The sequence below is a fragment of the Balearica regulorum genome, chromosome 3, assembly GCF_011004875.1.
Source record: "Balearica regulorum gibbericeps isolate bBalReg1 chromosome 3, bBalReg1.pri, whole genome shotgun sequence".
Classification (NCBI taxonomy): domain Eukaryota; kingdom Metazoa; phylum Chordata; class Aves; order Gruiformes; family Gruidae; genus Balearica; species Balearica regulorum.
In genome coordinates this window covers 41613883-41638018 of record NC_046186.1, presented here as the reverse complement: position 1 = coordinate 41638018, position 24136 = coordinate 41613883, and positions in this window count along the sequence as shown.

The window sequence follows — 24136 nt, the reverse complement described above, 5'->3', positions numbered from 1 at the left end:
TGAAGCTCAGCCTCCTTTTTCATTCAGGATTTATTCTGGCAAAGCTCCCCTCAAGTCAAGAAGAGACACCACCACTCTGAACAAAAGCTTCACAGTTTGACTCAATAAACTTGCCATCTTCGCGTAAAGAAATGGATAAAAATGCAAACAAGCCATCATCCTGACATGTCATGTAGCTTATAGGAAGTACGCTTCGTTCAGGCTTTAAGTGGGCCACCGGACCAACGTTGGCAGTGATCAATGCAGCGAAGTTTAAACCTTTAGTCACGGCAGCCCTACAGTGATCCTCAGATTGCTCTGCCTTAACTGTCTGTGGTGGCCACGCAGGGGCAGATAAAAACCCAGCTCAAGCTTGCAAATCCTGATGCGTTTCTGACACTCACACCGATGCCCTGGTCTCTCACCCTGCCCCATCTCATGGGGTGGTGGGAGCATACCCAGGTTTCCACCCTCAGCGCTGGAAACCTGCCCAGCAATAATCCCACAAGCCCCCATCACTGTTTGCCAGAACGTAACAATTTACTTTCCACCGCTTCCTCTGCTTTGTATAGATAGGTCTGACAGCACTAGAAAATGGGTTGCTTACTGATGCACGGTGAGGGTGGCTCTGGTGCCAGCCTATAAGATGTAATTAAGATACGGGCAGGTGACTCCCATATGGTGCAGGCTGACCCATTATGTGAAGAAACCTTGTGCTAGACTAGTAAATTGTCACATCGTGTTTCCAGGGAGAGTAGATGGTGCGTTTATGCCATATCAGTGTACATTCTGTGCTGCATTTGACAGAATATTTCTTGCAAGTTTATCAGTGTTTTTCAGGACCCGTAGGCCAAAATACCTAACGTAACTAATTTACGATCTTCTCAGCATCATCAAATATTGGCCCCTAAAATTCGTGGGCATTCAGAATAAAAGATTGCCTGGATTTGAGGAGGATGTCATTGTGCAATAAAATGTTCATGTCTGGAGTTGAAAAAGACAATGATTTAGTGGAGTATTGATTTTTTTAAGGAGAGGGAGAATTGCGATTGGTGATTGGAGTTAGTCCAGCTACAGATGAGGCAAAGCAAATGAGAAGATTCATCTACTCTATGTTAGGTACTTAGTTTCCCTTACTTAGATAATTACTTATCTGCCATTGAGGAAAACCTTACAAACACAAATGCAATGCCTCTGTAAGGTAGGGAAGCGTTGCTATCTTCCATTATGCTCACAGCAGAGGCCCCAGGAGGTTGAGGCAGTGCCCACTCCGTTTGGTGAGGTCACTGCCGAAGGCCACCACCGCAGTGCAAGCCCTTAGGGCACCCCAGCTGCCATCAGACCAGGAGTATGGTTGACCAAACAACCTACCTCAAAGGGTCGTTCTTACACTTGCCTCATACTTGATATGCCTGCACTTCTTAGACCCTCTGATCCCAGCCTCTGGAGGTGCAGACACGTCAGGTGTTCAACTCCCTGCAGCCCTCAGCTTCATGGTGCTGTGGTAGGCTGATATGGGTGAGCAGAAAGGAACCTTTTAGAAAAGCACAGAGGACCACAGGCAGACTGCTCTCCTCTGTACCAGAAGCTCTGAAAATCTCTAGAGACTGCTTCCACCAAGCTCAGATCTGTTAAATTCAGGGCACCTATCATGAACCTCACTTGCTTTTTGCACAGATGAGATGTACGACAGTGAGTGAACTAAGAGTTTGCCCAAGGCCCTCAAAATCAAAATAACAAGCAGATGTTGTAAAGCGCAACAATATTTTGCAACTGTCAAATGCAAAAAACTTTTGTTCTCAAATGCAAGAAAATTGTAATGGTTTCCTGCAGAGAGGCTACTGGCAAGGGGTAAATCTGAAAACTAGCCCACATTTAATAGCTTCGTGCCATTAATGACTAAAAATAAAATAAAACTTTTACAAAAGTTCCAGACTTCCTCACTGGGGAATCCACAGATATAGAAGTATTTTCATATTGCTTTTTTATTTGGGCCAGCTCAGATTAAGCACAGACCACACACTGAAAGACTGGTCACTTTCTATTACAACAGCCATCTGGAATTCCCTCAGATTAAATGTGCCCAGACCGTCGCTGGTTTATGGCTGGAATAGGTTACTGCAGAAAAACAGAAAGCATAAAAATGTAATATAGCAAAACCCTTAAAAATAAGTAAGAAATACAGTTTGCCCTTTTAGCACTTATTTGGGGTCTGCAGAAGTGTGATAAATAAAAAATTAAAACCACTAGCCTTTTCTGACTTACCACGTCAGGTCTCAAATCCAGATTATGAGCTATCCATCCATCTTCTTGGTAAAGTGGATCTGTTACCATCATCTATAAAAGAACAGAGACAGGACAGTTTACTTGACTGAAAGAAAAACAAAGAAGTGGGAAATCCAGAAAATAGCTTGATGGTCTTCCCTTGGGTCCTGTTCTTATTTTTCATGCTGTCCTTTCCCAACTTGGCCCACCACTGCCAGCTCACCTGCCTGGCTCTGAAGCCGGTGTCCCACAGACAGAACTACATAGACAGAGCCCTCAGGCTCACAGCAGTGACACCAGCCTGAATAGCCTGTATATTAGTTCTGATGCACTGAGGAGGTGTAAGGGGCAACTGTATCTATGCACTCATGGTCTTGCACAAGGTGGTGCAGAGCTAAGATCTGGCAGTCAAGTTCTTGCTGCCAAGCATCTTCAGGATCGCCTGGGTTCCTACTCCTCAGGAGGGTTGCTACTCCTCAGGGACATCCTGAGCACAGTAACAGTCCAGATGCAGCACATTGCTTAAATATTTGGCTTTCCGGAGATCACCTCCAAATGAAACTCCTTCCAGACCTTCTCAGTAACAACCAGGATGTCATTTACTCTGTGCAGTCTACATGACCCTTGCAACACAGTCAGAATCTATCTTGCTCCTGACAAGTGGGCAACCAAGCCAAGGTGGCGGCTTGGCTCTGGCTGCTGGAGGTCTCTGCTGCGATGTTGGAGTGGCTGTGTCAGAAGAAGGGCTACAGCCCTGCGGATGTGCCAGCTGGGCCACTCACCCATCCCGGGCTACCTGCAGAGTCAGGCCTAGGTGCTGTGTGGGGTGCCTGACACCTGAGGCAGAATTGCCTCCCCGCATCCTTACCTCATTCCCAGGGCTGTTCCCATCCCCAGCCTGGCACTAGGCTTTCTTCTCTTCTTCCCCTTTTCTGTGGCATTGGTTGTGGCATGAATTCACCCATAACTTCATTTGCCATTCAGCCGCAATCTCCCTGCAGCAGTGGCTGTTGCAGGTGGCTTTTCCAAAGCAGAAATCCTATACTTGTTCTTCCAGTACGGAAAGGAGGACATAGGACTCCAGCCAGGCCATACACCAGGATATATCTGCTGTCCATGCCTTGGTGGTTTTGTGGAGGCAAACTGCAAGAAGGTGCAGGTGAGGATGTGATCAATCTTGTCACACAGTTTTCTCATGGCTATGGCTTCATGGCTGCGTGCAGGAGGACTCAAACTGCAGAGAGGGTATTGCAGAGCACTGTCCATCTTCCCAAGAGTGGATGCTGTGGAGGGCAACATAAGGCCAGGTTTCTTATAGGTTTCACCCCCAGAGATCCTAGCTGAAGTGCACACTGCTTTGACAGCTGGGCACCCGGGCAATGAAGAAAACCGGCCTTGAATTTCCCAGCAATGGCACTGTTTGTTAGTGTTTTACCTGAAGACCATGTTGAAGATAGGTCAGGAAACAAGCGGCAGAGCAGGGCACTGGAATTCAGGTCTCCAAATGCAGGCCATCAATCTCCTCAACAGGCCATCTTCATCACTGCTGTGTCCCCTTATGCAGATGCCTATGCACAAACCAACCCCTATTTAAAACAAAGCAAAGCAACCTTTTTCTTTTCTTATCACCTACGGGGCTTTGTAACACACCGTATTATTTTCCTTCCAAGCGTAACAAAACTGTGGCAGGATTTATCAGTGCACCGATAATGCTCTTCATTCAGCGCAGGTGAGAGAACAAAGCGGTGCCTCCCTGCCTGCCCTCGAGGACCTCACGCGATGCCTACACAAACATTAGCAATATATGTAGCTGTTGCACTGTGCACTTACAGGGTGGAAGTGTCAATCTGATCTCCTGAAAGGGTATTTTTCATGATGCCTCATGACATAATAGTCTTGTAGCATCTTTAATTTAAAACAAAAGCTCCTGCAGAGGATTGCTCTTACAGTCTTACCGACCTGAAGAAATCAAGCGGGGAGACAGCATGCAGACAGCAATACCTTAGAGGATGCCGCTCACGGCTCTTGCATTGTTTGTTTGACGGTAATGCAAAAAAGGCGCAATCAAGATCAGCATCAGTTGTGCTGTGTGTCGCCCAAATACACAGAGAGATACGGTTGCGGGTCTGAAAATCTGTAGGCAGATTTAACTAGCTGCTTTTGATCTGTATAGCATCTTGAGGTAACAGCAACTCTCACTTGACAGATAGAGCAGAGGCTGAAGAAGCCAGAGGCCAGGTCTGCAGAGTGTTATCTGCACACACGTGCACTACTGGCACTATTAAAACAAGGTGTTGTCAAAGAAAAACTTTTGGCTGTTTTCCCAAGCTGATTCTCAAAATCTCCAGTCCACCCCTTGCACGTAACGAGTCATGGTCACCACAACCATTTTTGCTGTGGAGGTATCATCTGAGCCATGAGCCAGCAATGGAGGAATATTCAGGAAAGCTGTACATCTTGAAGCCTGTTTCCCCCCCAAGTCTGAGTGCTCTATACCTGTCATGCAGGAATGGACTCAGTCTATGGCATAGCAATACCGGCACAAGGCAACACTACCCCATCTCCCACCCTCGCACCGCAGCAAACCCTCTCCTCATCTGTATCAGTGCAACTGTTTGTGGAGCATGTCTGCTTCTAGACCTAGAAACCTGCAAAATATACATTTGCTTCTTTCTTTCAAGCAGGAGAGATGCCTGATCTAATTTACAGCATGGATCCACAAGCTGTTCTGTCAGAGGAAAAGAGTGGGTGAAGGAGGGGTGGAGGCTCCTGAAGTTAGCATTGACATCAGCACTGGGATGTCGGCAAAGCTCAGCCTCAACAGCATCAGGTATGGGCACCTCCGCTGCTGTCAAGTAACGTATGCCCATTCACAGCTGTGCCCGCAACAGTACGAGGGTGGACAGGAGGAGAATCAGAGCATACAAAGAGAGGAAAAAGACTGTTGGCTGCACAAGAACACTGTTTTTAGGTGCTGACTGTCATTTTCCTGTCTTTATTCTATTTCTCTGACATGAAAAATTTAGAAAATTAATAGATTAATATATGCCATTGCAGAATGTGCATCCTTTCCCCATTCATACTGCAGGCCCAAAGCTGACCCTACCCCACTACACTAAAATATTTTTATTTTTCCTTTGTGCATTTTGGATCCAACAGCTCAAGGGGAACTGCACAAAGCTGGAAAATGAAATTACCAGCATACAAACAAGAAGATCATGACTGTGACATTTTTACACTAAAAGCTGAAAAATAAAAGCATAGAGAAAAGAAGGACTGACTGAAAAGGTACATGAAGAATTCCCCCTTGAGAACCTGTTTCTGTGTCTTTTGGGATTAATTTAGTCAAGGAGTGGACTGTGGATATATTATAAATGCCCACTGTTTCAACTGTAGGCTATTCTAATCAACACAAAATCTTAAAAATACACAAAGCAAAGGCATAAGCCCAAGAGACATGACCATAAGTAGTGTGCCCCATGTTCAACAACCTGTATCTGGTAGAAAAGTTTCTATTCAGCACAATTTATGGCAGTTCAAAAAATGTACTTTGATCAGAAAAAGGGAAAATAAAATATTTCATGGTAAGCCACAAGTTAATGACTATTTGCAAGGAAGAGCTGCGCACTCGCCAGGGAGGCAAGTTTTGTGATCCAACCTTTGGGTTTGAGACAAGTTCAAATTTTAGTAGAATCAATACAGCACTTAATTTTTCCAAGGTAAACCAAGTGAATACCTGTCAGTGCTCTATCTATTTTTACACTCTTAGGATTCACATCACTGTATTTTCCGAGCCACTACTGTGTGTGAACTTTTAGAGGAATTTTCATTATTATCTGCCTGATATGGACACGGAACATTTTGGTCAGGATGAGGCTAAAGTCTGATATGGTACACTCAAAATTTTCCACAGTACAGGCTGGATTTTCTTTGCCCTGAGTTATTCATCTCTTTGTTTCAAATCTATGTAATTAGCTCATGATCTCTTCCTGTTGGGATCACTCTCTGCTTTTCTCTTCACTTGTCTCTCCCCTATTCTTGTTCTTTACCCCCTCCTCCCTCTCATCTTGTATTTCTACTTGGATTGTGCCTTTCTTAACTAGAGATACAACCCTACAAAAGAACCAAAACCCAAATCACACAAGAAGCATGCAATTAGTCTCATATTTGGTGCCAGCACATTAGTTGCTGTGCTCGAACATTACATCCTATTCTGCCTGGGCCCAGAGCTAGATGAAGACATTTTAGCAACTGACACCACCCTACTCTCCCTTTTTTTTTAAATCGCTTTGTGTCCCCCCTCCTCCCCTGCCACAAACTCCGAGAACCCAAACTGGAGAGACACAGGGCAATGGGGCACCCCATGGGCTGGGGGGAAGGTCTTCTCCTTCGCATGGCTCTCAGGCATCACCACTGACCCAGCGAGTTTCTCCCCTCCTGACACAGAAATGCAGCAGCAGCAGCTAAACTGGGGAAGGCAAGGGCTCTGTGGGAGGAGAATGTCACCATCCCACAGCGAGGGACTGCTTCTCTCTGCATTTCTCTATCACAGGTCTTCCCTGGGTGCCTTTTAAAGGGCCTGGCCCCACCAGTATGGAGAGGCTGGGGCTCTGCAATGGTGTTACATGGGGCAAGAAACTGGTTGCTTTATCCCTGCTCAGCTCATTTTGAAAAACCGGGATGCAGGGAACATGCCATGGCATTCAGGGGCTCATCCCAGGACATTTGGTCTCCTCATCCTCAAACCCAAGGAGGCTACGGTCCCACAGGAGCCCTCACTCCCATCGCCAGTTCCCAGGTAGCACCAGGAGCCAGAAGGGCCGCAGCATATTCACCTCTTCCTAGCATCCTTCTTATTAGAGGCATCCAGGGCAAGGTCTCCAGCCTACCACTTGCCAAGCCCTAGCTTTGTCTGTCTGTCTGTCCAGCAGGAACCAGCTGCTGGTTTTGCAGAGTCTGGCACACTCGGGTTCCAGTTCTGCTGGCCCTTTTTATGGCTCTTCTAACAAATCATTTTATTAATAATTCTTATGGCTGACTTACACTGTCCCACTCCACTGTGTAGGAGTTGGCCTTGCAGAGCAGTCGTTTGCAAGCCTCGTCCCCCAACACAGCTGCATTTTCCATGGTGTGCCTGATCTGCCTGTAATTCATGGCTCAGCTGGGATTTCTGTGGCATAAATAGCATTACACTATTATGAAATGACAATAGATGCCAGAGCTGTTATCCGTCGAAGTGGAGCCTGAGAGTGCAACTTCTACCAGACTAGCAACAATTAGGTTTGCAAGTGTAACCAGATCCTATTGTTAATCCCAGCTCTGTTTGAGCATCTGTAACAACTGGTTATGTTGTAAGACCACGATGGCTTCCAAGTAAGAAATCATAGCGTTCTCATTATGTGCTGAGTGTTCATCACATCAGATCCATTTCTCAGCATTTAATGTTAATTACTAGCTTGGTTTTATATTAGCTGAGAGCTAAATGATGTAGTACTGCAGAAAACTATTAAGATCTGCGTCACATAGGCAAACATAACCATCCACTTCCAGAATGTGAAATGGATAATGAGTGGGTATAAAGGAGTTCTCAGAAACCCCAGCTGAATGCATTCAAGAGCAGCGCTTCCTCTTTAATGGGCTCTCTGCCAGAATGACACATCACTCTGCCTCACTGAAGTCATTTATAAACTGTCCTTCACAACATTCTTTTTCTCTCCTGCATGTGCTGCTTCTCCTCTCAGGGATAGTTGCAGAGGGAGGATGCACCTGATGGTAAAAGGCCGCACTGTTCAGAAGAGTAAAACTCTTGGAGAAAGCAAGAACCTAACTCTCCTCAGGACTAAGCCTAGAGGAAAGGGGAGGGCAAGGCGATGTGAAAAGCAGAGCTGCACAGAAGGAATTGGCTACCAACCAAATTCCTAATTCTTTGAGGCTGACTTGGGTTTTCCACTCGAAAGCACTGCCTTGGTTTCAGACTGTAATGCAATATCTGAAAGCATCCTGTGTAGTTCCCCGCATTCCTGGAGAAAGCCAGGCCGGAGCTGGAGGTTGAAGTAAAGGTCTGTGAGGTTTACACAGCACTGCCCTGGAGGGATGGTGCTGAGGTGTATCAAAGAGAGTGTTTAAAGGGAGGGAAAGGAGCTTCTTAAAAATCTCTGTGTACCTTCCCCTCCCTTCCTCTCCTTCTGCCCAAGCACGCTCCCGTACAATGAGTCACCGGTGGTTGTCACAGACTTGGGATCCCCACTGTACTATTCAGTGCACAAGAGCGCAGCCCTTGCTGACAGCACAAACATGAAAAACTAGACCCAGAGACAGGGACACAAGAGAGCGTAGGACAACTTTAGCCATCCTGTGGGTCCAACAAACCACTGACAAGATTTTGGCCTGCAGTGTTCAAAGGAGAGGCTTTCTGAAAACAGGGGCTGGAAGAAAGGGAGAGAGCATTGCACATTTTTAATGAGGAGTTCCTCCCAAGCCCGAGGAGAAAATAGCAGAGGTGCTTGCTTGTGGTTGATGAAGGTGGAAGTCAGTCTCCTGACAGTGAATGAAGGTTTATAGGCAGGGTGGGGATAGGCTCTAATAGAGCTTGCAAGTGAAGAGAAATTATTTCTTTCTGATATCACAAAGAGACAAGAGCCAGCACAGGGATGTGATCACCGCAGAGAAAAAGGAGCCAGCAAAGAAAAAGTGATGATGGAGTAGTCCAAGTGATGGGCTAAGGAAATGACTGTTGCAGCAAAGATCCTGCTGTAATAAAACCAGGTGAAGATGCTGGATGCTAAGAAGCTTTGCAGACAGCCAGGAAAGCTTATATGTAGATGGAGTATGAACAAGAAATCTGCAAGGCATAAACTTGGCATGTTTATTTAAAAAGAAAATACTAATTACTTAGGTCATCAAAAAAAAAAAAAAAATGCTTCCACTACTATCTGAAAATCCTTATGCCAGAAAGACTGTTATGCCTTTCTCAGGAAAGAGGAGTCAGCTTTTCTTTTGGGTAACTTGCCCAGCAATTACCTGATTCACCAAAGCAATTGCTTTGTCCACTGTCAGCTATTTATGTAACTATTTATACACGGCCCTACAGATGTTCTGTACTTGCAGTCTAGATGTGAAACTACAGACTCACATCGAAAGCTCAGACAGGACCATAGCATGCAAAAATGTTCCTAAGCAGACAATTTCTAGGCAAAATCCTTTAGCAGAATTTTAAAAGATTGCCCTGCCTTTAACCAGTTCCTTGTTATGACACACAGCACCGAATATTGAATTTAACTCACAGCAGATCTGGCAGCAGAGTTTAAAGTGCTGGGAGTTACGAGGGAAGCATAGCTGCTCAGTAGCCAGCTTTACAAAGAGAAATCGCGCATTTGTCCTTCCTTGCTCCAGTTTCTTGGGCTTTAGAGGGCCTTCCCTTTTGTCCCTTTGAACATCCAGTACTTCTGCCTAGATGCGCTAGAGCCCCTGTTACTTCAAAACCATTGTTGGGGATTTCCACAATCGCAGCCTTCTCCTGCAGTTGGAGGAAAGGATGGCTTCTGACAATGAACTTCACATACGTGCAGACAAAAAATGCATTGTGAGGCTTGCCACTTGCCTTTGTTTCCCTGTTTTGCAGAATTTGCTTCTCTCATCAACCTGCCTAGGGCTGCCAGGGACTAATATTGCCCACGTGGTGTTGAATTTGTCAGTCAAATGCTGAGCTTAGGACAGCGAACATCTTCCTTTACAATTAAAATTAGCTGCTAACTGGGGAAAGGTAAGGCCGTCAGCTCCAAGGAAATTTAACTTCTCCAGTAACCTCCTCCCTGTTTCAGGACTTTGTGACCTTCCTGAAAAAACACTACAAATTTTGTTACTATAGCCCTTTCAGTAATTCAGCTAAATCCTATTGAATTACTTGAGTTACTTTGTTTACATCTTTAGCAGCAGACTAAGACCTGAACACTCCTGTAAATTGAAAACAAATGTAGTTTAAATACCCAGCAGGGATTTCTTTACCTAACCCAAAAGCTACTTAACACTTTCTCTCCTCCTAGAAGCGCCAACAGACTCTTCCTTGTTAGGAAAAAAATTTACTAGGACCACAGATGAGCTTCCAGCAATTACTGCAGGGTAAAACAAAAATGCAACAGCAGTGGAGGATAAAGAGGAAAGCATATATAGAAAGAAAACTTAAGTCACAGCTTCACAAAAATAGCTCCAGTTCAGGCATGCAATTTTTTTCACAAACTTGTGCTCACACTAAGAGCTCTCACATAAGCATCCAGTTGCAGCAACCCTTAGGACCAACCAGATTTGCTAATAGCAAAAGTAAAATTGCTTGGAACTACTGTTATGCTTTGGGGTGAAGGAGGCAGATGTTCGGTGTTGCTCTCAGCTATCATAGAATCATAGAATCATAGAATGGTTTGGGTTGGAAGGGACCTCAAAGATCATCTAGTTCCAAGCCCCCTGCCATGGGCAGGGACACCCTCCGCTAGACCACGTTGCCCAAAGCCCCATCCAACCTGCCCTTGAACACTTTCAGGGAGGGGGTATCCACAACTTCCCTGGGCAACCCGTTCCAGTGCCTCACCACCCTCACAGGAAAGAATTTCTTTCTAACATCTAATCTAAATCGACCCTCCTTCATCTTAAACCCATTACGCCTTGTCCTGTCACTACACTCCCTGATAAACAGTCCCTCCCCATCTTCCCTGTAGGTCTCCCTGGAGCCTCCTCTTCTTCAGGCTGAACAACCTCCACTCTCTCAGCCTGTCCTCATAGGAGAGGTGCTCCAGTCCTCTGATCAGTCCCTCCTCTGGACTCACTCCAACAGCTCAATGTCCTTCTTGTATTAGGGACCCCAGAGCTGGGCACAGTACTCCAGATGGGGTCTCAGGAGAGCAGAGTAGAGGAGGAGAATCACCTCCCTCGACCTGCTGGCCATGTTTCTTTTGATGCAGCCCAGGATTCAGCTGGCTTTCTGGGCTGCAAGCGCACATTGCTGGCTCATGTTGAGCTTCTCATCAATCAACACCCCCAAGTCCTTCTCCTCAGGGCTGCATTCAATCCATTCTCTGCCCAGCCTGTAGCTGTGCTTGGAATTGCGCTGACCCACATGCAGGACCTTGCACTTGGCCTTGTTGAACTTCATGTGGTTTGCACAGACCCACCTCTCCAGCCTGTCAAGGTCCCTCTCAATGGCATCCCTTCCCTCCAGTGTGTCAACCGCACCACACAGCTTGGTGTCATTGGCAAACTTGCTGAGGGTGCACTCAATCCCGCTGTCCATGTCACTGACAAAGACGTTAAACAGTGCTAGTCCCAATATCAACCCCTGAGTAACACCACTAGTCACTGATCTCCACTTGGACATTGAGCCGTTGACCACAACTCTCTGAGTCCAGCCATCCAAACAATTTCTTATCCACCAAGTGTTCCATCCATCAAATCCATGTCTCTCCAATTAAGAGGCAGGGATGTCGTGCGGGACAGTGCCAAATGCTTTGCACAAGTCCAGGTAGATGACATCATTCATTCTTCCCTTTTCCACCAACACTGTAACCCCATTGTAGAAAGCCACCAAATCTGTCAGGCATTATTTGCCCCTAGTGAAGCCATGTTGGCTGTCACTAATCAGCTTCTTATTTTCCATGTGCCTGAGCATAGTTCACAGGAGGATTTGCTCCATGATCTTGCCAGGCACGGAGGTGAGACCGACTGGCCTGTCTCAGCACTGGTGAGTCTGAAGGAAGCAGACCTCTGTCACTACTAAAAACCACCACCTCCTTTGTGCAGTGCAACTGTTTTGCCAGCAGTGCTTTGCCCATCTGATGAACATGTTTTGTCTTTAAAAGATTGGCAAATCACAGGTCAGGAAGCAATTATACTCAAGCACTGAAGTGCCACAGCTGAAAGTAAGAAAATAAATTTCCTTTTATTTTTTTTTTAATAAATTATATATACCTTATGAATATGTGTTGAAAATGCATTTGGGTCACTATTTGGGGCAGGCAACCATACTCTGTGCGGTATCCTGCCAGGCATGCTCTCACAGGATATGGCAGCATGGGTGAGCCCATTGCAGCTTACCTGCTTTCTCCTCCTGACTTTTAACTCTGGACAATTCATGCTGTTGGAGACCTCTTCCATCCATCTCCAGGATCAGATGAAGTAATTTTGGGTTCTTCCACTGGTGCATCACTTGTAATATGAGTTTTAGAAAAAGCAAGGAAAGGGCTGACTCGGGGCACGCAGTTCCTTGTGCATGGGGGTCCCTTTCAGGCCACCACGGTACCTCCATGTGCCCCATGGCAGGGGCTGTCAGGGCTGCAGGGAGCTCTCTGGCCAGGACAGGGCAAAGGAACTGCCTGGCTGATTAAATGGTCCATGATGCTGAGCTGTTACATCATTCCTCATTTCTCACATAGGTTGACACTTGTTAAGAAGAAAATTACAGTGAGGAGGAGTCAAGTAAACTTAAGGAAACCTAATTTTCTCATGGGTGACCTAAGTTTAGATGTACCTGAATCCCTTGCAACATCCATACAGAAATCAAAATGTAATTTAGTCAGTGAATTGCAATCTGCTCTTCATAAAACCATTGGAAAGTGCAGACGCCGTGATTGCGCTGTGTGCTCAGCATGATGCAGAGCTATCGTGGAAAGACATTACCCATCCTTTATTTGCAAGGGGCCATTATTTTCATTATTGCTGTATCACCTGCTAGTGTTGTTACCATTAAATGTCTATTATTGACAATGTCTGTAATTAACTTCTGGTTTTAGAAGTTTATAGCTTGGCAAGTGTGGTAGTATTTGCAAGGGTGTTAAGGTTGACTTATAAAAATCTCAGCCCAGAAACATTTATTTCCTAAATTCTGTGTTTTAGCATTGCCATCATTGTACTTGGAAAAATAATTTCATAAAGTGGCTTAATTTAAGCAAAGATGCTTTTTACCTTTTAAGATTTCTCTTCCATCCCTTCATCACTATTGATGGCTTCAAGGTTTCAAGATACCTGGATAATATGGGAAGGGAAGGACAAGGGACAGAGGTATTCACAGATGGCAGTTTCCACCTCCTCCCTAGGCTGACTTTGGAGGCCAGTTTCCCAAGGGCCTGTCTGGAGTGAGTGGTGAAAGAAAGGTGACTCCAGAAGGCAATCTGGGGGACCTTAACAGACTTCAGATCTGAAGTGTCTTCTGGAGTCCTTGCACTCCAGCACAGCTAGAACCAAGGGGCACTGGCTTTCTGATTAAGGTACCTTTAATGGTATCGCCCTCCTCTTGTTATCGTAAAACCTGGGAGAGGAGCAGATGGAGAAAATGCGCTCTTCTCCCTGGGCTGAGGGAAGGAGTAGCTCTGCCCACTGGTCTGGATGATTTATTTCCACGGGATGTACCCCTCATGGTGTCTCCTGTGGCAATACAACCAGACACAAACTTCAGTCTGGAGGAAACAGGCTCCTGAGGAACAGCACCTTTCTTGTGAAAAAGGGATGATTTCTCCCACACAAGTGAGGCCCTCATATTTCCTGGCATGGGACAGACTCGTACAAGACCGGCTCTGCTCGCTGCTGTGTGATGCTCCCAACAGGCTCAAATCTTTCAGGGTTGTCCTGGACCCTGTGGCTCAGCTCAGTTTGCTGGGCTGTAAGCACAAAGGAGCATAGCCCGAGCCCCATAGGCAGAGTTTGCACTGGAAAATGAAAGAGAAAGGGAAAGAAAGGAAAATCCACTCCAGCAGAGAGAAAGTTGATAATGGAGTTCACAATTAGGAGAAAGGATGTCAAACGTTTCAAGGCTCTTCTTTGACTGTAAGTCACCAACTTGGAACACCTTAGAGAAGAGTGAGTGTGGGTGTTCAGCAGAGACAGATGCCCCCAATTACTAATTATCCATGCTTAAAAGAAAACTGTTTAAAGTTTGCTGCCTTACAGATTTCGCTGGTAGGGTTACTTGTCAAAGGAAGTGCATATGCATAGTACTAATGTTAGCAATGAGTGGGATTTACAAATGACATTTATCTCCAACATTCAAAGAATAATAGCTGAGGGAGTGAAGGGGTAAGAAGTGCTTGTTTGGCTGTTTCATTATTCTGGTATTGCCAAAAACTGGAGTACTTTATCTATGGCTTTTGCATCCTGAACTGTGACAAATTAGTGAAAAGACAAATATACATAGAGAAAGCTATATATAAAAATATGTGTGTGTATGTATTCTAGCATAAACTGAAAGCATTTTCCCTGTTTCTCCCTGAATCATTACAGTGATCTCTTTTAGTCTGGCTAAAAATATGACCATGGTGTCATCAAATATGACCAAGAGGCAGCAGTATCAAAGATGCTGCATTCTCACAAGCAGCCATAAAAAAACCAGGATTAAGAGAGCATTTGCACTGGAAGAAGTGATGGACAGTAAACTGAGGTATTAGCAGACTGCTAAGAATACACTTGGGCATGTCTGGCCCCCGGAGGAGCTTCTTTTGGGGTTCACACTTTCTTAGAGAGTAGAAACTCCAGCCCCTGGTCACGGTGCCACAGAGAAGCAATCTCCCTCAGTTCTGCTCCTCTGACCTACTTAGTTGGGTTTGGGTTGCTATTTTCATGCGAAGTATTTGAAATCAGCCTCATCATTACAGCAAAGAGCATTATCTCTTGCTGTTTTCCATCTAGCCCCAAGAATAACTCTGATGTCAGCAGGGAGCTCTCTCTCTGGCAGCCATCTCCTCGCTGCCAGCTTGTCAGATAAAAGGTCAGCTGGCTCTGCCGGCTCCGTAGAGGGACCTAGTGCATGTGGTGCTCTGCTCACACCCAACCGCCCCAGGCAAAGCAGCCCCGGGAGAAGCCAGCTCCCACTCCCCGCTTCCAAGATCCCATTCAGTGGTGAACCTGCCCTCAATTATACCAGCCAGCCGCAGCCCTCAAAATTACATATTGCTGCTGAGGTGTTGCCAGTCCCTCGCCATTCTTCCACCACAGCAAGCATCCCAAGCCAAGGCCACGGGAAGGGGGACTACATCCCCATCCTCGTGTCAGGTCTGTCCCAGCAAGCAGCTGGCAGGTGACTTTCATATCTGTCCTGCTGTAGGACTGACACAGAGGGAGGGAGGGGGATAAGGCAAAAAGCTGGGACCCAAAGTACTGACTGGTGGTCTTGGGGCATGTGGAGGGAGTACAGGCTCCTATTGCCCTCACCAGTAAAAGCTGGGATATTTTGTCAGTCATGGGCAATTTGTCCTCCAGCTGCAGTATACGCTCTGCAGTCTATATTCTTTACATTGAATCACTACTCTAGCCAGAATATAAGAAATCACAGGGTGATCAGGCATAGCCCCCCAGGAATCCAGCCCTGAACACACAGTCCCAGTAAACCTCATTCATATCATTAACCACAATGGCCATTCTGCCTGAGGAAAGACAGAGTTAGGACTTCAGAGTTTGGCCCAAATCCTAGACTATATAAATAGATTTCTATGAATCAAAGCTCCATTATGTAAGACATAAAAACAAGAGAACAAATGAGAGGAAAAATAAGCTGAACTTCAGAGTCTACAGTGAAGCATCAGCTTAAGAGTTTGGGCACTGAGTCAAGACACAGATCTTTTTCTTTTCTTCTTTTTTTTCCCCCAGTTTGCCTGCTTTGCTTGAAAAGTGACTCATCCACTCACTCCCCCCTTTCACCAGCACTTTCCATGTTGTTTCAGACATGCCTTTAGATTTTAAAGCTCAACAGGACCATGAAAACTGCCTGTTTATTGACTGCGCATCTACATTTGCACTTCCGAATTAGAGGAGAGGAAAGGGATGTGCACAAACAAAAAAATGCCTCAAACACGTCGCCAAGGTTAAAAGAACCGTGGTGCGAGGCATGCTGCAGTTTACAATGAATTGAAATGTGACTAAAGGCAGCATGTGACAGCCATCTATATTTAGCGGTGGCTTATGCTTTTACACTCTTTGAGATACCCTGTCAGAAAAGCATCTATGTTTGTGCATCTCAGCAGAAGAATGAGCCCCTGAAGGTGTAGGAAATCTCCGACAATGGCTTTGTATACATTCCAGTTGTCGCTGGGGCATTTGTTTATACACGTTGCAGGCTCGCCTCCCTCCCCACCTCTGGTACATTCTCATCCGCTCTTTTCTTTGACCAGGGAGTATTTTTAGCTGATGTAGCACAGTCATTTCACCATTGGATCTCCTTGTCACACCTTTACCACAGGCCGTTAAAAGAGAAGGTTTGAGAGCAAATCATGGTGCCCCTCATAGAAGTGCTGTGGTTATCATCCCCTTAAGAGATGAGATACATATTCCATTTGGTTTATTGATTTTCTTAATTTATGCTATTTGCATAGCCAAATGAGTGAGGAGTGTGTGTTTTGTACAAGGTAAATTTATGTTGAACTTTAATTGGTCTGAAGTGTTTTCTTTGGTTCAGAGAGATTCCATTAGTCATACCTGTACCCTTCCAGCAGAAAAAAAAAAAAAAGAAAAAAAGAAAAAAAAAAGAAAGAACTATATATATGGTTTTTTTAAAAAAAATCACCCTGAACTGTTGTTCTTTTGGGGGGAGGGAGATTCTTTTTTTTTTTTTCTTTTATTGCAGCTTTTCTCTACTTTTTGGTAAATAAAAGCATTTCTTCCATGCACTTGTATTACATGCACCCTTTTAGGTTTATAAATAGTTACAGAAAACAATACTTTTTTTCACAGTCCCCTTACTAGTCTGTTTAAAGCCTTGCCTGACTGCTTTTAAAGAGGGCTTAGCGACGTTTAGATAACATGGTGATGCATGTAAGAGCTTGAACAGCACTAATAGTCTAGCTGGGATAAGCATTAGAGCATTCCCAGTATTCCAGATTTCCATAAATGACATAAATAAACCTCCCAGTTATTTATATCCAGTACCAGCTACAATGGCCTTTTATTTCATTCCTTTTTTTCTCCCCATTTGCAAAATCAATATTCAGCCGACATTCTGGGGATGGCATCCATTTTTTGCAAGAGGCTGCACAAGCACAATGGATGCTGCATAAGTTTACTGGGAAACAGTCACCAAAATGTCACTGCAGCCCATTGCTGCTCCATATAGGCCTCTCCACTGGGAGATTTGCAAAACAAAGGTAAAGCCTGTTTTACAAGAAGCTCCACACATTGTCATCCCCAACCAGGATGACAATATCTGCAACTGAACCCATGTCAGCCCTGAGACTATACAACAGTAAAAAGATTTCTTTGCATAGGCCAGGAAAGGGATAAAACTCTCATCCTCCAGACCTTGCAGAGATTCTTGGTCCACAGCCCAGCTCTAGACCTATACTCTGTGTTTCCAGGGTTTGGACACAGTATTTTGTGTGCTACCATAGCAACTGATGCTCACATATCTGCTAGCAGATGGCAGTTCCAGGAAGGAGGCCTGAAAATGTCTGTGTAGGGATCTTTGCATTCCTTGGACATTTCAGAAAGACTCTATCTTCCAGGCTTCCCTTCCTGATGATTTGGACATCGGCGGTTGGCATGCGGCTTCGTGAAGTAAAGATAGGGCAAACAGCGAGCTGCCCTCAGTAAGACTGACAGGTGTCCTGGACAAATCAGTAGAAACTTTTTAAAAAGCACAGAACAAGTAGACACATGGAAAAATACGATATAATGGAGAAGAGTCATAATGGCTGTTGTGCAGGGAAGCCGTATCTCACAAATCTACTGGAGTTTTCTAAAGGAGGTAATGAGTATGTAGGTCTAGCTCATTTGGTTGATAAAGCAGGAGTGGATTTTCAACAAAGTTTCACCACATCCCTTACCAAGGGCTCTTAAAGATGCTAAACTAGGGAGAAACTTCTCTCATGGATTAAAGTTAAAGGAAACAAAGAGGGGGCATAAATCTTGAGGTCCTGTGGAGATCTGTTCTGCTTCTGTGTCATTAAGCATATTCACTAAGCACCTAGAAAAGGCAATGGAGAGTATGCCGAGGAGGTTTATTGATGATACTAAGCCACTGAACCTGTAAAAATGAGTGATGACTGTGCAAAATCACAATTCAGCGCTATGGTACAAAGCAACAGGGCAATAAGACATCAGAGGAAATTTGGTGTCTATGAACCCAACATCCATGCATACAGGGAAAAGCAACCCTAACTTCAGAGACACAATGATAGGTTTTGAGCTACCTTTTACCCCTCAGAAAAGTAATCCTGGCATTACAGCAGCCTTTGCTATGAACACATTAGCTCAGGGTTTAGCAGCACCAAAAGAGCACATGGCATCTCAGGAACTATTAGGAAAGGAACAGAGTCCAAAAATCCTTGCTAGTCACATATCTTGAACCCTCTGTTGAGTTCCAGTTTGTGGTGGGTTGACCCTGGCTGGGGGCCAAGTGCCCACCAGAGCCGCTCTATCACTCCCCTCCTTCACTAGACAGGGGAGAAAAAGTACAGCGAAACGCTTGTGGGTCGAGATAAGGACAGGGAGGGATCACTCACTAATTATCGTCATGAGCAAAACAGACCGAACTTAGAGAGGGAATTCATCTTATTTATTACTAAGCAAAACAGAGCAGAGGAATGAGAAATAAAACTAAAATCTTAAAACACCTCCCCCCACCCCTCCCATCTTCCCGGGCTCAACTTCACTCCCGGCTTCAACCTCCGCCCCCCACAGCGGCACAGGGGGACGGGGAATGGGGGTTACGGTCAGTTCATCACGCGGTGTTTCTGCCGCTTCTTCATCCTCAGGGGGAGGACTCCTCTCATCGTTCCCCTGCTCCAGCATGGAGTCCCTCTCACAGGAGACAGTCCTTCACAAACTGCTCCAGCATGGGTCTCTCCCACGGGGTGCAGACCTTCAGGAACAGACTGCTCCAGCGTGGGTCCCCCACAAGGTCACAAGTCCTGCCAGCAAACCTGCTCTGGTGTGGGCTCCTCTCTCCACGGGTCACAGGTCCTGCCAGGATCTTGCTCCAGCATGGGCTTCCCATGGGGCCACAGCCTCCTTCAGGTGTCTCCACCTGCTCCGGCGTGGGGTCCTCCATGGGCTGCAGGTAGAATCGCTACACCCCCTCATCCTCCCTCCATGGGCTGCAGGGGGACAGCCTGCTTCACCATGGTCTTCACCACGGGCTGCAGGGGAATCTCTGCTCCGGCACCTGGAGCACCTGCTCCCCCTCCTTCTGCACTGACCTTGGTGTATGCAGATGTTCTTACATCTTCTCACTCCTCTCTCCAGCTGCAAAAGCTTCCCTAACTGTTTTTTCCCTTCTTAAATATGTTATCACAGAGGTGCTGATGGGCTCGGCCTTGGCCAGCGGCGGGTCCGTCTTGGAGCCAGCTGGTATTGGCTCTGTCAGACACAGGGGAAGCTTCTAGCAGCTTCTCACAGAAGCCACCCCTGTAGCGCCCCCCCCCCCCCCCCCCCCCGCTACCAAAACCTTGCCACACAAAACCAACACACAGTTCTTTCATCCATCTTAAAAAAAAATACAATTACAAAAAGGACAGACACACAAAAAAAGTGATTAAAACTATGGGGAAAAAAAAAAGATTCAAGTAGCAAGTAAACAACCTAGGAGTCTTTCGCCTAGAGAGAGATGATCAGGGAGATGACAGGCATCTAGGAAACCTTGAATGGCATGGAAGAGTTGGATAGGGAATGATTATTCACTCTTCCTATACAACAGGAAGTGCACAGCATCAAATTTTGAACCTACCAGGTGGTAGTTTCAAAACAAAGGTGGCACTTTTTCACAACACAAAGATTATACTGAGGAATGAATTGCCACAGGATGCTGTAAATCCCAAAAGTTTGGGATGGGGTGCATGGGTTCCAAAAAGCAATTGGACAAAGTCATAGGAAAAGACCATCCTGAGCTATTATGCACAAAGAGGCCACCTCCAGCTCAAGAAGTTTCTATGTTAGAGATTGTCAGAAGCTGGGAATATACCTGTATCACTGTCATGCAAAAAATCATTTTCCTATCCACTGTCAGTTACTGTTAGAGACAGGGTGCTGAGCTAGCTGGGGCTTCAGTCTGGGTGGTCAAAGTCCTCTCATACTGCATCATTTGAGCCATAGGAACTGATCTCAGTCTGTGCTAAATGTGAGGTAACTCAGTGCTTTTCACTGCAAGCTAATCTCCATCAGCTGCTTCAGATTTACCATAAATTTATAAGAGCCCACACACAGTTATGGTACTACTCCATCCCGCCTTGGCATTGCATGCTCTTTTACTGCAAACTAAAGGGGGCAACCCACAGAACGCATGAAGGGAAGCAGAATACTTAGCATTAGGCTTTTGCAAACCCTCTGGACCTTATTCTTTTTCCATGTTTTGTCTTCTTCCTTATTTTACCTGAACTGTCAGCAGTAATGCTTCCTTTATGGAGAAAATGAAGATATGCTGATCTGATAACCTCCCTCGTTCATCAGCTGTTCTTCAGCAGGAAATAACTCACATTTGGTCTGAGCTTTTCTAGTGCAATAAGGAAGGGTCAGACTCTGAAAACTTGATTCACCCTATGTTGTACCTCTCTCAAACACAAGTCACATTGCAATCACTGCCACTGCTTAGAGGATTAAAAATTATAAGGCTAATGAGAATGAGAATCTGCCCCTAATGTACCAAGAGTCTCTTTAAGAGTCCTATTTGGTTCATCTTACTGTGGCTGCTGCCCCATTAAAGCCTTAAAGAGAACTCATAAATATAAAAATACCCAAGAGCGTGGCAGAGAATCCTGCCCTGAATAATTGTACTGAAATGTTCTAAAAGGAACTTAATTTTCTTCTCGATAGCCTCAGTAATACTTTGAAGAGAGAAGAATGAAGGTGAGGACATGCATTACATTCTGTAGAGGTACAGAAAGAAACCTTTTTGCAGTGAATACGTCAGGGGAATATGTCTAAAAGGGCTTATATCTGTGAAAATATGACCTCTGATTTTGCCAAGGTCAGTAAAACCTACTGTGATTTGCTTTCTAAGTGTCGGTCACACAAGTTAAAGCTGCCTCAAGGCAACTTTAATTTCTGTACCCAAATGCAACAAGATGTGATGTTTCTGAAAGGTTTGCAAAATCCTCCTCTGTGTGGAGGAGCAAGATTATCTGGTCCAGCATTTGTTTATGATTATTTATGGATCCAAAACAAGCCACTTCTTTACTATAAATTCATACAGAATGGCAGATCAAAAAGCCATTAAGAGCTGTTAATCTAACATGAAACAGGCTTCTTAATTTCAGTTTCCTGGCTCACACTGTTCATGGGTGGGTGCTGTTCTTCTCTTAGCCTCTATGGCAATAGGCGCCAGAAGACCCTCACATCACACGGGTCTGCAGGGCCATTTGTTGAGAGAATCTGTTATGATTCTGCGTTACACAATTTGCTGAATATTTCTTGGTTTAAAGCTGAGAAGAAGAGGGGATGGTTCTTGCACTCTGCCCTGAATGCCTCTATATGGCTGTTCAGAGGCTGTCACTGCACCTCATAATCGCCGTTTTTGGAGGCAGAGATGGGCATATGGGGTCACACCATTACCCATTCCTTCAAACATTCCTGGTTCTTAGTGTCAGAAGAATGAGCTCCCAACATCCACCGCACTTGTGTTCACATGGGATTTCTTTATTGTGCTAGGAATAGGAGGATTTCCATAGAAGGTTAAAGCATTTCATCTCCTGCCTGAGACTGCCCAATTCTAGATATTTCTGAGAAAGGTGCCAGAATCTTATTAAGTAGTGATGGAGTAGTGTGATTTCCAAAATAGTTTCCAATTTACCTGCACCAGGCTTATCATCTGTGATGTGAGTATTTACCTCCTCAGATTTTCCAGTTATCCTACACAGAATAACAACACATGTTCTTTTATTGATGTAAATGTCTAAATGCCTAATAGTGCCTTTACTTTCTTCATATTTTGTCGCAATGAGCTTGACAGATTGTTGAAAAAGTATTTACCATTTACTGGAAATGGTTACCTTTCAGTTTCACTTCATTTTTAACTCAGGCAGCGCTATATGCATGGTTTGTGTGGCATAAGATGCTCCTCTCTGACCCCTTTTACCCACCTCCTGTTTAGCTGACCGAGCTCAACCTTTTTGTTGACTTTCCATCGAGAAGTCTCCCATCACTTCAGTTGTTTTATCACTAGATTTCTGTATCATCTCCAGAAAGACTGGTCTATCACTAAAGTGAGCTTACCTTGCATGACAGATCACTATACTGCCTTTGCAGATGTAAATGGTATCCTCTCACTCATTTTTTAAGTGTATGAAGCATTTTGCTTGTGTTCTAATAGCTATGGTATATTGTGTGGCATCTTGATGCTGCTGTTTACAAAGACACTCACAAACCCTTCTGGTTCTTTTCGAAAATCCCAGTTTGGACTAGAGCTGTACAACACTTGGCAACCTGAACACCCAGCCCCCGGTGATGGGCCACAGAGGCGGTTGAGCTCTGGTGGGGCACCATGACTGAGCTGCAGTCAGACAGGGTCACTGCTGCCAGGAGGTAATGCCCCACTTCATCCTCCCAACACCTCTACATCGCCATCCTGCAGTTGCGCTGCTTCCCATCCTCCAGCACTAGTGCTTCTTGGATCTCTCACTGAGCTGAAGCAGCTCACGAAACGAGAGAAAAATGGGTATCAGAAACAAAGGACATTTTCTGATGGATCAGGTAGCTGGATCAGCTCCACAGTCAGTCTGACAAGCAGTGGGCGTCAGAGAGAGGGTGAGAGTCCTGGTCAGCAGCAGCAGAAGAGGAATGAGATGGCATCTGCCAGCAGCACCAAGCCAGGGAGGTGATAGGAAAATGTTTGTGCTGCATCTGTTTCAAAACACAGGTATCTGGACATTGGCAAAAATGCATGCCTACAGCTCCAAAGCCAGAAATACTATTTAAACTACTTGGCCCCTAAAAAACTAAGGGCATGGAGAAGGAAAGTTCACCTCTGCATACAGTTGCCAAGCAAGCATCCCAAAGGGGCAGCAGGACCCAAGGCTCCAAAAGTGTTACACCACTGCTGTTAACAGCACGGTTTCCCTTCTGCCATCTTGCTCCATCTTCTCAGGTCTCTTTGTTGCTCTTCACAGCCCTCTCTTGAGTCATGAACCAATGACAGGTTGTGTACAGCTTTGTGGCCACAGTGGTTTCCCCTCCTTTCCCGACTGACATATTTCAAACACTTGCTCTAGATAAGGTGCTTGGAGCTTCTCCTTGTTAGCACTTAGCCATGCTGAGAACTGCCAGGCTGCTCCTGCCCTGTACTTCTCAGCCACCCAATACAACTACCCTCATCCTGTGACTATTTGCTCTATTAACTTTTTGTCAGGGACTTTGTCAAAGGCTTCCCAAAAGTGCAGGTACTCAGAGCCACAGTAGAACAACCTTGGCCATGCCTCTAAGGTCTCTGTGGGGCCATAGTATTTTCTTTTTGCTTTAAACTCCTGCTTTCTCCTGTGAGTTTCCTTTATATTCAGATGAAGAAGCAATGCAAAATTTCACAGGAGGGAGAAGGTGCGTAGCAGAAAGAGATGAGATATGGAGTATGATTATGCAGGAATCCTGTGCAACTTGAATTGTAGGAAAGTCATCTCATCTCCTGTGCTGGAATGTCTCCTGCTGATGGGTGCAACCCTTTCCCAGTGACTGTGAAAATCTTGATAAGGAAAGTGATGAGACACTCGGCGCAACTAGAGCTCTAAGACTTGGGTTTGCCCTCCCACGCATTTTGGGTGGGCAGGCAAACCACAGACTGTCATCTGTGAAGTCAGAAAGCATTGGGTACATTTAATTACTACATTAGTGCTTGCTAACACTTTCAATGCCAAGAACTGGTTGTGGAGGGTTTGGGGTTGTTGTTGTTCGTGCTTTGTTTTTACCATGACATAACTATTGGGGTAGGAGCTCACACATCTGAGAG